Below are 13,871 nucleotides of genomic sequence, written 5' to 3' on the forward strand. Positions count from 1 at the left end.
CTCCACTCCCCTGTCGCTCCTCTTTTATTTCCTCTGGGAGGAGCCGTTCATTGTCCCCCTGTGGCCTTACTCCCAAGTCGACCCCTGTTCCTTAACTGTTCCCTTCATCTGGCAACTCTGCGCATGCGCACACTGGGAACAGGCTCCAGCTGTTCTTCTGCCTCACTGAATGTCTGACTCTGAAGGCAGTTGATAACTGTTGGCCGGCCCTGGCCCCCTCTCTGCCTCCGACGCAGAGCCCTCATCAGAGCCTTTCCCAGACTCCAGGACTGGCCCAGGTTCCTCCCCAACCTCCTCATTGTCTGAATCTGCCGCCAGCTCCACTGACTGCTGGCGAGCCACAACAAGGGCTAGGGTTAGCAACCATGGAGCCAAATCGAAGTGCGTTTGAGGTTACTGTGGGGTTTGTCAACCAAATACACTCTTATTGTACCTCTGATTTAGTTCTTTCTCTTAGTTGAAAGAGGTTGGCGTTAGGAGTGACATTTAAGCTCTTGATCCTCATCATGGATGCTTTAAGGCAGGAGAAACCATTTTCCTTTCAGTACAGTTGCAGAATCTAATGGATGTGTGTCACACTTCTGCAAAATGTCCATTTTCTTATTGAGACAAGACTTCCCGGTTGAGCTGCATCCAGTTTCGGTCGCCACGATGTAGAAAAGATGTGGAGACTCTAGAAAGAGTGCAGAGAAGAGCAACAAAGAGGATTAGGGGACTAGAGGCTAAAATATATGAAGAACGGTTGCAGGAACTGGGTATGTCTAGTTTGATGAAAAGAAGGACCAGGGGAGACAGGATAGCAGTCTTCCAATATTTCAGGGGCTGCCACAAAGAAGAGGGAGTCAAGCTATTCTCCAAAGCATCTGAAGGCAGGACAAGAAGCAATTGATGGAAACTAATCAAGGAGAGAAGCAACGTAGAACTAAGGAGAAATTTCCTGACAGTGAGAACAACTTGTCTCAGAAGTTGTGAATGCTCCAACACTGGAAGTTTTTAAGAAGAGATTGGACAACCGCTGGTCTAAAGTGGTGTAGGGTTTTCTGCCTAAGCAGGGGGTTGGACTAGAAGACCTCCAAGGTCCCTTCCAGCTCTGTTATTCTAAATTCTAGTTGACGGATAGAACCTAAAATATAAAATAACGGATGTGTTTGAGGAAGGATGCCCAGAAGCAAAGAAGATGAATGTAATAGGTTCAGACGGGCCTCATATTTGGAGGTAGAATAAAAGAAAAACAAAATTAAATTTGCATAATTCCCAGTAAAAATAAATACATTGCATAATGCATAAGAGTCAGAATTCCATGGAAGAGGAGTCTCGGTTTCCAATTATGAGTCTGGGGCAGGAGGCTGAAGGCTCCCAACACGGCAGCGTTTTCATGCATGGATTCCAGCATCTCAAGTGAGTCAAAAAAGGAAGAAAATAAAGTGTAAGGTGACCCAATAGGTCAAGGAATGTAAACATATTAAAAGCGGGCGGGGGGGGGGGAGAGAAAGTGCTATTGGGAAACAAATATCTGCAACACAAAACCATTCCATTTTGGCAGATTTTGGCAGTGATTCTCATGAACCAGCACAAGAATATTGTCCATAGGTTATGGGCTTAAAAAAATCAGTGGAATTTTGATCACATTTGGTTTTCCTTCCTTCCTTCCTTTCCATTCCCATTCCCATCCCTTCCTTACTCACCCTTCCTCCCTCCCTCCCGTCTTCCTACTTTCCTTTCTCCCTCTCTCCCTCTTACCTTTCTCCTTCCCTCCCATCTTCCTACTTTCCTTCTTCCTTCCCCCCACTCCCTTCTAGCACTGATGAGGTTACCTAGTTGGGTCATGAAACGTCTGCAAGAAAGCAACCGAGATCAGAGAGCACCAAGGACCCCTCATTTCAACCCCGAACTACAAATATTCTCGAATATTCTGAGGCCCTTGGCCCACTCATTATCCAACTGTGGGCTAAGCCCCCTCTCATCTTCCCCTTCTCTAGGCAGCCCCTCTCCTCAAATCCTCACCCAAGGTCTTCCTACTATTACCGTAGGGCATGAGGTCAGTTTTATAGCCACCTAACTGTCATCGCTTCTCCCAGAGCTCCACAGCTCTTCCATCCCCCTTCCATATTCTAGAATGTTTAGGCCGGCTCTGACCCCACCCCCTTCCACCAAGCCACTCCCACCCTTGGATTACAACTTCAGTTATCCTCAGTCGGCATCGCCTGGCTAGATAGGGCCAGGATGGTTGTGGGAGCCCAGCTTGGTCATCCCAGTGATGTTCATTCAACCACAAAAGGAGGGACCAGGTGATCTACAACCTCCGTTCTCCGCAGGAGAAGGGATTCCTCTCCATCTGTGTGTCCAAACCACGTTTCTCCCTGTTAATGCAAAGAAGGAAGCCAAGGATCAGCGGAGGGTTGTTTATGCTGGAGGAAGCCCACCAGAGAAGCAGCTGTGGCTCTCCGTCCCTCCCTCCAGCCCGGTCCATCCTGAGACCCACCGCAGCTGTTTGGGACTAAAAATAGCTCTCTCGATGATCCGGTTACGGGACGGCTTGACCCTAAATCCCTGGCGGCAAGGAAAACGTTGACTGTCTTTGCAACACCACCGAGAATGCGTGGTTGTGTAACTTCGGCACGGTGGACCAAACGCGCTGGGTTGCAGCTGCAAGCCAAAGACAAGATCTCCTGCTGTAGAGGACTAGAAACCTCTCGTTCGTTTATTGTATGTGTCTGAGGTGGGTGTCAGACCCGAAGCTATTTTCCCACCCTTGGCACTTCAAGGCTGCCACAGCAGAGATGGGTCGAGCTGTGGGAATGGGAGGGGGGAGGCAGAGATAGCTGGGGGATTGTAGCCGAAATAAAATCCCTTCCTATGACCAGTGAAGGACTTTCTCACCAGGTGCTAAGGAGGTGGGATCTTAGTGTTGTGGTCTGCTTTGCCGCCCAGGGAACAGCGCCTAGTCCGGCACCTGTATCCGCTGCGCCAAAGCTGGGAGGGAGGCAACACAGTTTGAGGTCCCTCTTGTGTGGTTTGGATTCTCCTCCTGGCGCTTCCTTTTCCGGCATCCTTGCTGGACCACGTCCTTCCTTTCTGCGTCGCTTCAGCAGCCACACCTTGGTCGTGCAAGGAGTCAGCTGCGTCCCTGCAAACCGCAACCTCTCCGGAGCCCTTGGAAGGCGGTGCATGCATGTTCCCAGAAAGCCCAGGGAGAAAGAGGGCGCACCAGATTCTACAGCTGAGGCGAGCTTCTCTCCATGCCCCGGGCTCTCTCCCCACGCCGCGTTGTGCTTTTCCTCCGCCAAAGTCCTTCCCTCCCTCCCTCCCTCCCTCCCTCCTTCCCTGCCTGCTTGCCTACCTGCACCTGAGTTCCCATAGGTGTGTCCCATGATTTTGTGCGTGCGTGAGTGATTCATTCGTCTCTCTCTCTCTCTCTTGTGTCTCCCACAGCCCCAGGCACTCATTGTGAGATGATGCCACTTTGCTTCTAACATCACAAGAAACAAAGCTCTCGTAGAAGTGGCAGACACAAACGGTGAGCATCCTCTGAGCGTTGGGAGGGGGCGAAAGCGGGTGGGGAAGAAGTACGGGTTTTATGGGTTTCCTTGGAGGCGGGCTTGAGAGGCCGGGCTTGACAGAGATGAAGCTGGCCATGCCCACCGTCGTCGGGAGGTTTGGTTGTGCAAAGCATGGTTTAGCGGCGAAAAATTGTAACCTATTTACCCAAAGGGAGTAGGAGAACAGAGGTTTCCTTCGGAAGTTGTGGGAGCTTCATCCCTGGAGGCTTTCAAGAAGAGATTGTAATCTGTTAGGAATGGTGTAGGGTCTCCTGCTTGGGCGTGGGGTTGGACTAGATGACCTCCAAGGTCCCTTCCAACTCTGTTCATCTGTAAAGGATCAAGAGATGGGTCCTTTGGCAGCTTTGGGAGAGTGAAGGAACAGATTGCAACAATCTGAACTAGAGGGCAGGAAGGGGATAGAGAGACAATCCTGACCACTTCTCCGCCACTACTCCGCTAAGTAAAAATTGAATCTCCTTGTGCAAGACATGCACCTTGTCCTTCTGTCTTATGACTCTTCTTTGCTCTTGTTCTGTTCCATTCGGTTTGCTCCAGGCTCCGGTTTGAAGGGCTGTCTTTGCTCAACACCCTTTGTAAAGTCCTTTGTAAAAACTAGGAACCACAACCCTCTAAAGCAGTGGTGAAATTCATTTTGTTTTACTATTGATTCTGTAGGCGTGGCTTGGTGGGCGTGGCAGGGGTAGGATAGTGCTAAATCCCCATTCCCTCCTGATCAGCTGGGACTCGGGAGGCAGAGAGTAGATGGGGGCGTGGCCAGCCAGAGGTGGTATTTACTGGTTCTCCGAACTATTCAAAATTTCCTCTACCGGTTCTCCAGAACTGGTCAGAACCTGCTGAATCCCACCCCTGCTCTAAAGCCGGAGTCTTTCTCAACCTACATAACTTGATGGCACGTGGACTCCCAGAATTCCCCAGCCTCTTCTAAGGAGACAAAGCTAGACTTGTTCAGAGGCACCTATCGCACGTGTGACTTGTCATGTGGTCGGCTAAGCATCAATGGTCTTGGTGGAATCTACAGGCAGACCCAACCTCCTGCCTGCCTGCCTGCCTGCCTGCCTGCCTGCCTGCCTGCCTGCCTGCCTACTTGCCTCTAGCAACCACCACACCACATTCTCTGCTCATGCATTCGCGCGCAGTGGCATTGCAAAAACAGGGATCGGCCCCTGCATACATTTATAAGCATTTGGTGAGCATTGCTTAACAGATGACCTGTTGGCGTGACCCTCTGAGGTGGCGGCTTGGTTACTCATGCCAAATTCCATCCCACTTAATTATATCCTGCTGTGCTAATTGTGCGTGCAACATGTATTTGAGTAGCTTGGCTAAGGATGGGTTACAAGCAAACTCCAACTCTGACGAAGCTGCTTCTCCAGCCAACGACGAAGGCATGTCCTCCAGCGGTAAGTAATGCCATTTTGAGGCTGCCAAAGGGCCAAAATCCACCTCTTTGGTCTACGTCAAGGCAGAAGGGGGGAAGAAAAGGAGAAAAAAACAGGGCTTAATTATTTTTTCTCTTCGTCGCTGAAACTTCTTGCTTATCCCAAAGTCTGCTCAAACTTTGATGGGTGGTTGTTAAAGTCCCTTCCTCCAACACCGTCGTACCTTCATACCGACGGTCGCTGAATGAAGGGCCGTAACTTCAGGAATACCTGAATGATAAAAACAGCATCTTCGGATCATTTCGACAAATTATAATTGGTAATTTCATTGATTTTCGTCTTTGTAGGGATCATTTGGCAGATTTTCGAGTCTATTTTAGAGCACGGTGCAATTTTTCAGTCTGTTTATCTGTCCCTGTTGTGAGGAGTTTGCAATGGGTTTGCGTGTCGTTACCCAAATGTAATTTGGGGTATTTGGGGTAATTTACACAGGTTTGGAGAGCAGTGGGCTAAGACGTGGTTTGTTACTTGAGGACCCTTCGCGTTCTGGAGGAAGACGTTGTCAAGTTGTCAGAGCAGGTTGTGAAGAACAAAGCAAAGAGCTTAGAGTTCATCTTCTCACAATTGTCGAGGGGCTGGAAAGATTCTGGTTTGTGCCTCCGTCCCACATTGGCTGTGGTATCCAACACGGGTTGGCTTGTTGTATTATGCTAAACCATAATACGATTGCTTTGATCCTGGCACACCACGTTCTCTCCACCTTTGAGTGTCTTTTGTCAATGGGGTTTTATATTTAACGACTTTTGATGGTACGCCCAACCCTCTGGAATATGGAAGACATTCTTAAGATTTGCTGAGGCTTTAGCCATGTTAATGTTGTGGCCCGCCAGTGGCCAGCGGATTGTAGCCAAAATAAAACTCCTCCCTCTGACAGTGAAGGACTTTCCCACCAGGTGCTAAGGAGGTGGGATCTTAGTGTTGTGGTCTGCCAACGGAGATGGCAGCAGATTTGGACAATGAGGAGGTTGGGGAGGAAGATGGGCCAGTCCTGGATTCTGGGGAAGGCTCGGACGAGGACTCTGTGTCGGAGGCAGAGAGGGGGCCAGAGCCGTAGGCCAGTTATCAGCTGCCTTCAGAGTCAGACATCAGTGGGGCAGAGGAACAGCTGGAGCCTCTTCCCAATGTGTGTATGCGCAGAGCTGCCAGACGAAGGGAACAGCTAAAGAACAGGGGTCGAAGGGAGTAAGGCCACAGGGGGATGATGAATGGCCCCTCCCAGAGGAAATAAAAAAGGAGCTAAAGGGGAGTGGAGTTTGCAGGAGACCATTAGCTCGCTGAATTGGTTCATGACTCTCCGGGACTCGTTGCCAAGTTTTGCAGATATTGGCCTGGCAGCTCTCCAAGCCAGAGAAGGTTTGTGACTGTAAATCCTCCCTTGAAAAGACTTTGCTGAATGTGGATGAGAAGAATTCACAATCAATTCATAAAAGGAGTTTTTGTTGGGACCAGGAGTTTGTTTCATGCTCTCGGGAAGCCTCGGTCAGAACAGTTAATCCATCTTGCCTAAAAATAATAATAATCAAGAGTCTGGTAGCTTTTCCAGCAAGTACAACAAATGATGTAATTATGACCAACTAATCCCACAACTAATAATTATACATACAAACAGCTATAAAATAAGTAACAAATTAAATGCCTCGCATTTTACGATGCCTTTCCTAAGTCAGAAGGAGGCTACCAGACTCCTGCTGTGATGTTGCTGCAGCATCAAGTTTGGACATGCAGACCATAATACTATTTGAAACCTGGTTGATAAAACTTAACTCCCCAAGGTGGGCAGGACAGGGGTGTAAGAAACAGAGAAAGGGGTCGCTTGGAATGAGCAGGGTGGATGGAGAATATCCTCATGGAACCCTTGTGATGATGTGATGTAACTTTCTTCGTTCTGGACTTTTCCAGTTGGACCAAATTCCATTGGCCAACCAAGCAGGAGTTACTTAATTGACAGTGAATTCCTCTCCAGCAAAGTCTTTCCTCTCCCACCGTCTTTCAAGATAGTTCACAATTATCAGGCTTGGAGAGTGGCCAGGCTGATATCTTTCAGACGCCGCAATACTTGGCAAGAATGCAGGAATGAACTAAGTGTCTCCTGCAAACTCCACTCCCCTTTCGCTCCTCTTTTATTCCCAATGGGAGGGGCCATTCACTCCCTTATTCCCATATCCACCCCTGTTCCTTAGCTGTTCTCTTTGTCTGGCAACTCTGCGCATGGGCACACTGAAATAGTATAGGTTCTCCTGCTTGAGCAGGGGGCTGGACTAGAAGACCTCCAAGATCCCTTCTGGCACTATTTTATTCTTGGCATCATGATGCACACAGAGGAATGGCCTCTCTAGGATTCTGCCTCTCTCTTGGCCAACTTTGTCATAGACGGGCAAGACAGCTCCCATTTTCTGGGTTTAGAAAGTGCTTTCCACTGATCCTTCCTTCTCCCCAACAGATAAATGTGTATGGAGATTCTTAGTCCTCCAGGTCAGGGTTGTCCCAAAGGTGATTTTTCAAGAGGCAACGGAGAAAGAGAAGAGGGAAGGGGGGGAGGGAGGGGGGAAGGAAGGAAGGAGAGAGGGAGGAAAAAAAGAAGAAACTGAAGTCTATGGAGAGTCTCCGTCCTCCAGGTCCTGGTGGTCCCAAAGGTGCTTTTTCAAGAGGCAACTGGACTTTTCTGTTTTTTCTTTGAAGACATTTCCCTTCTCATCCAAGAAGCTTCTTCAGCTCCGGTTGAATGATGGGGAACGGTAGTATTTATTCCCCTTGCAGAGACAGCTACTTATTTGCATCCTTTTAAATCCTTCCCTTCCCCACCATCCAGTCAAAGCTGAAGAAGCTTCTTGGATGAGAAGCAAAATGTCTTCAAAGAAAAACAAGGAAGTCCAGTTGCCTCTTGAAAAAAGCACCTTTGGGTTATCCCGACAGATTCCCTGCAGCCCACCCACCCACCCCGGTCCCACCTGGGAAAGAGGCTTTGCTTGCAGGCCACCTCACCTCACTCACCATCTGCCACCTCCTTCCTGCGGCCCTTGCTTGTTTCTCCAACACCGCCTGGCGAGGGCCAGCTGGAGCCCGGCCAAGGCACCGGGCCAACCCATAACTTTCGGCCGGCCACTCTGAAAGGGCCGTTTCCTCAGCAACCAGCAAAACTCTGCCATGTGAGCCTCAGGAAACCAGGCTGAAAGAGAGGAGAGCAGCCAAGCAGCTGCCAGCCCAACTTCTCCGGAGCTGGCTACGTCCCGTTGGGTTGGTTGGCACTTCCGCCCGGCAGGGCTGGTGGAGAGTTTATCTTGGGGTGCAGAAACTGGAGGCTGGAGGGGGTTCAGGTAAGCTCTGTGGGACGGTGGCTTGTCTCAGGAGTGTCCCTTGGCTGTACGGCTTGACTGCAGAAGGTCCCTGGTTAGCTGAACCTGGCTGAACTCGTTTCTCTTCCACCCGGCAAGAGGACTGGGTTCCGTGCCACCTTGGCAGAGGGCTTGGCAGAGGGGGGAAGGGGCTTGGTTGCAGGGTCGGGAGGGGAGGGGAGGGCATTCTCTATCTGCTTTCCGTGTTTGGGGACTTTCTCGGATTGTTTGACGTGCTTGGAAAGGGCCGGGAGATCAACTTGAGCCCGAAGGCAAAGGAGTTGCAAGAGAGTTTGGATGGAGATCTCTTGGGTTGATCCCAGACTCCTTGGAGGAAGGGTGAGGGGATCTGGGGATCTGCTCGCAGGTCCAGGGGGGCAGCTTCTCGCTGGGTTAGACTGAAACAGATCGTCCTGCTGTGGGAAGATCTGGATTCCGCTCTCCATTTCGTGCCTCTGGTTGCATCTGCCACTTTTCTTCTCTTCCTTCTATGCTTTCTTCTAAGTTTAATGCGGTTGCTTCCCCCCCCCCTCTTCTCTTTTCTTCTCTTCCCTTCTCCTTTTCTCTTTCCTCCCTCCCTCTCTCCCACCCTTCACCCCTTCCTCCCTCCCTCCCTTCCTTCTCCCTCTCTCCCTTCCTTCTCTATCCTTTTCTTCTGCCTCCCTCCCTCTCTCCCTTCCTTCTCTATCTTTCCTTCTTTCCTTACTTCCTTCCCTCCCTTCCTTCCCCCTCCCTTTCTCCCTTCCTTCTCTATCCTTCCTTCTTTCCTTCCTTCCCTCCTTTCCTTCCCCCTCCCTTTCTCCCTTCCTTCTCTATCCTCCCTTCCTTCCCTCCCTCCCTCCCTCCCTTCCTTTCCCTTTGCTTTGCTTCCCTACTCCATCTCCATATGCACAAATATGCACACACACTTACACCTGCATACAAACAATTGTGGTTTTGCCGTCAGATGTGAGCCTCTAGGGCAGCATTTCTCAACCTTGGCAACTTTAAGTCCTGTGGACTTCAACTCCCAGAATCCCCCAGCCAGCCTTCCTCCTCCTCTTCTTCTCCCTCCTCCTCCTCTTCTTCCTCCTCCTCTGTTTTGAGACCCCTCACCAGTTTTCTGCAGAGCCCCAAATTCAACCTAGGAGACAAAAAGTGCCTTTTCCTGGAGCAGTGGAGCTACCAAGCTCCTGGCATGAATGATTCATGAGGAAACACGAGCGTTCTGGCTAGAAACTCCAGAGCAGCTTCTCCAAGGTCCTGGGCTGGGGGCACCATCATGCCCAGCCTCACACAAGGCCTCGGACGTTGTAGACTGAGACCTTCGATCAAATGGGGGTTGATTTGGTTGGGTGGAGTATCTTTTTTTGTACCAAGAGAAAGAGAATGCTTGAAGCTTAAGGCTGAACTGTGGAGGAAGAGGAAGAGGAAGAGGAAGAGGAGGAGGAGGAGGAGGAGGAGGAGGAAGAGGAGGAGGAGGAGGAGGAGAAGGAGGAGGAGTAGGAATAGTAATAATAGGAGGATTGTGGGGTCATTGATGCTCTCTGAACTTGGTGGTCTCCTTGCAGACATTTCAGGGCCCAACTAGGGAACATCATGTGCTAGAAGGGAGAGGGGAGAGGAGGAGGAGGAGGAGGACTGTCCTTGATGGTCTCAGCTTGGGATTTTCTTGCAGACATTTCATTATCAAACTAGGTAACATCATCAGTGTTGAACTGACAGCACTGATGATGTTACCAAGTTAGGTCATGAAACGTCTGCAAGGAAACCACCAAGCTTACAGACCATCAAGGACCTCTCACTTCAACCCTGAGCTACAAATATTTTCCTTGATTGGTCTTGCAAATGTTTGGTGATCCAACTAGGTAACACCATCCCGGCTAGAAGAGAGGGGGATCACTGCCCTCCCCCTTCCATTTTTTGTCTCTCTCCTGTCATCAGCTGGTCCCCCACAGTGGTGAGGGATGCTCTGAGCGTGGAAGGGGGAGGAGGAAAGGAACGGCGCTGTGTCAGAGCTCATGGTCCCATGGCAGGAATAGGGTGGACCATGCCATGTGCCTCAGGCAGATGACAAAGGATGCCATGGCAGGCATGACCTTCTCCCAGCTTCTCCTGGACTCCCATGACTTAGAGTCACTTGGGATGCTAAGCTGGGCTTAGATGTAAAAGATGGCCTGACTTATTGGACTCACACACCATGGGAGCCCAACACAGCACATCTGGGGGGTTAGCATCATGTGTGAACCTAGTGGCACCTACATTCCACCCCACTGAAGCTTGAGAGAGGAGGCTTATTTCCCCAAAGGCTGAGGGGTGTTCTCCTGGGGTTTCCCTCCCCCAAGAAGTTTTGGGATGTTTCTACAAACCTCAGGACTTCCACTCTTGAAATTACCTGGTTATTCTACACCAGGGATCCCCAAACGTGGCAACTTTAAGACTAGTGGACTTCAACTCCCAGAATTCTCCAGCCAGAATAGCTTCTCTTCCCTTCCCTTCTATTCTCCTTTTCTCTTTCCTCCCTCCCTCCCTCTCTTGTCTCCTGCCCTTATTGGAGCCTTGTTTGGAAAATAAAGAAGCCAGACAGCTTCTGAGATCCCTGAAGAATCTCCGGCTTGCAAGAGGGCGTGTGTTGCCTTCCGAAGGCCACTAGAAGGCAGCCTTTGCGCGTGGCTTGTTATGTGCAGGAGGACATTACAGCGCTGGGGTTTGAAAGCTATCGGAGGCTCCTTAGCTGGAGCCCGCGTGCCCCGGGCTATCAGGTGCCACCGCCGCGGTGACAGGCTCCCCACGAGACCTGCCCGGCCTCTCTTATGCATGTCCTCAGTGACGGAGAGAAGCACGCGTGGCAGCAAAGGGTCAGGTGGGAAGGTGAGCTGCTCGGGATGGTATCCCGGGCAGGTGAGCTGGAGAAAGCATTTCTCCAGGTGTCACAGGTGTGTTGAAAGAGGACTCCTCCTCCTCGGAGAATAGGCCGTTCCCAGATTTTCCATGCAAGAATTAATTCCCCCCGCTCGGATTTCTCGAGCATGAAAGAGTTGGCGGGCAGGTAGGAATCCAGATGGTGGAGTTTTTGCCTCCCGGTTTTCACTAGGGTTACGGAAGGGTAAAACGGCAGATAAGCTGGGGGAGAAAAGGCGTGACCGCCGCATATCTGGAGCTCTGGTTGGGAAAGGAGGGTGTAAAATCCAGCTTTTTAAAAGCACAGAATCTGACAGGAATTAGGTATGTCTAGTTTAATGAAAAGAAGGACCAGGGGAGACATGATAGCATTGTTCCAATATCTCAGGGGTTGCCCCAAAGAAGAGGGAGTCAAGCTATTCTCCAAGGCACCTGAGGGCAGAACAAGAAGCAATGGGGGGAAACTAATCAAGGATTAATTGCTGGCTGCTCTTTGGAAAGACAGATCCTGAAGAGGAAACTCAAAGACTTTGGCCACCTAATGAGAAGGAAGGACACCCTGGAGAAGAACCTCATGGTAGGAATGATGGAGGGCAAAAGAAAAAGGGGAGGCAGAGAATGAGGTGGCTGGATGGAGTCAGTCGGCGTGAGCTTAAATGGACTCCAGAGGATGGGAGAGGACAGGAAGGCCTGGAGGAACGTTGTCCATGGGGTTGTGATGGGTCGGACACAACTTCACAACCACAACAAGAAGAGATTGTATAACCATTTGTCTGAAGTGGTGTAGGGTTTGCTATCTAAGCAGGGTGTTTTACTACAAGACCTCCAAGGTCCCGTCCAACTCTGTTATTCTAGTTAGTCTAGTCTAGTCCATTCCTTATTCTATTATAGTCTAGTCTAATGAAAATTTAATGAAAAGAAGGACCAGGGGTGACACTATAGCAATCTTCGAGAATCTTCAATGGTGTTTAGATATTGACAAAATTCCCTTCCGTCAACGGTAAAGGCCACACCCTTCCCATATCCGATACATGACAACATCCTAAGTCCTTAGGAACAAGCTGATGCTCATGAAGGTCAACCCCAGTTGAGCCACTGGTGGCTGTGGCTCATATTGTTGTATGCAGACTCATTTCAAGCATGTTTTTGCTGCTTTGACCCACTTTCGTTGAACTTGGGTGAACCAAGCGCACCAGTGTAAGTTACTCTATCCTTCTTAGCTACCTGTCTCTTTGTAAAATGACACCATTTTACCAGCAGGAGGCGCAAGTGAGCTTCCCATCCCCCTGATGCTTTCAATGCCACTTCTTCCAAACCTGATAAAAAAGAGTTGAACTTCTGTCAAGGTTATTTACTCTTCAGATGTGGGGCTACAGCTCTCATCAAGGGAGGCCAAGCGGGGTTAGAAGGATGGGAGCACGGTGCATAGGGAAGGAGGGGACAGGATATCTTTGTGGGGACAGGTGGGCTGAGAGGGAGCCCTCGTAGAATGGAAGCTCTCTGAAGGGCTCGACCTGACCGAGAGGATGGTTTTAGGTAAAGGAGAAGAAATTTACCTTCTTGGTACCCAGGAGGAGATTGAGGAGAGGGGTCTATTATCTGTTTTGAAAAAGTCTTGTGTGTTCCAGAAATAAGAAGCTGAAGCAAAAGGCACCTATCCAGCCCAGATTTAATGAGCTGAAAGATTGGGTTAACTTGATATCAATGCCAAAAATATTACATGGATCTCCCTCCCTCTTTCTCTCTCTTTCTCTATCCTTCCCTCTTTCTCTCCCTCTTTCTCTCTCTTTCCCTCCCACCATCTCTCCCTCCCTCCCTCCTCCTTTCTCTTTCTCTCCCTCTTTCTCTCTCTGTCCCTCGTTCTTTCTCTCCCTTTCTCTCTCCCTCCCTCCTTCTTTCTCTCTCTCCCTCCCTCTCTCTCCCTCCTTCTCTCATTCTCTGTCCCTGTCTCTTTCCCTCTGTCCCTCCTCCCTCTCCTCCTCTCTCTCTTTCTCTCTCTGTCTCTCTGCTTTTTCCCTCCTTTTTTGTCATGTGTAATTTAATAATCATATCAGTGATTAAATTAAATCAGTGGAATAGAAATTGCCTCCAGAAGTCGTGAATGCTCCGACACTGGAGGTTTTTAAGAAGAGATTGGACAAGCATTTGTCTGAATTGGTGTAAGGTTTCCTGGCTGAGCAGGGGGATGGACTAGAAGACCTCCAAGGTCCCTTCCTAACTCTGTTATTCTACTATTCTTCCTCACTCCCTCACTCCCTTCTTCCCTTCCTTCTTCTTTCCCTCCCTCCCTCAGTTTTTTTCTCCCTATTTAACAAACATTTATCTTATTTTCCATTCTGTTGATGTTTTTATGTGTTGATAATAATGATGGTCACGATAGCAGTAACAATAATAATCCTAGTAGTAATAGCAGTCCTGGCTTCAATGAGAGACCATCCAAGTAGTTTGGAAGCCAAGTCACCATCCTGGATGAACACTTCCTACTAGAGATGATTGTGGCCTCCAAGAAAATTATCTGGACTCATCTAGGTGGTTTTCTTGGCCATCATCTGGAAGTGTTTGGGACCACATCTTTCCATCCCAAGACTTATGAAATCCAGATCTTTGATTCAAGTTGTGCCTGCTTGAAGTTGAGCCCAACTTCTGGCAACTTTTGT

At 49.6% G+C, this 13,871-nt stretch overlaps 1 protein-coding gene across 3 annotated transcripts in view; it reads left to right on the plus strand.

The window, feature by feature from the left end:
- Positions 1 to 13,871, plus strand: part of USP2 (ubiquitin specific peptidase 2) — a 56,103-nt gene that overhangs the window by 4,419 nt on the left and 37,813 nt on the right. The window contains exons 1-2 of one of the 3 annotated variants that reach the window (XM_081960897.1): positions 2,399 to 2,719; positions 3,433 to 3,517. The gene's annotated coding sequence lies outside the window, so the exon portion shown is untranslated. Of the gene's footprint in view, positions 1 to 2,398; positions 2,720 to 3,432; positions 3,518 to 8,192; positions 8,317 to 13,871 lie in introns of those variants that run through there. The other 2 variants (XM_081960896.1, XM_081960898.1) reach the window with 2 other exon arrangements.

Source organism: Natrix helvetica (assembly GCF_964273705.1).
Source record: "Natrix helvetica genome assembly, chromosome: 8".
In the NCBI taxonomy this organism is placed as follows: Eukaryota; Metazoa; Chordata; class Lepidosauria; order Squamata; family Natricidae; genus Natrix; species Natrix helvetica.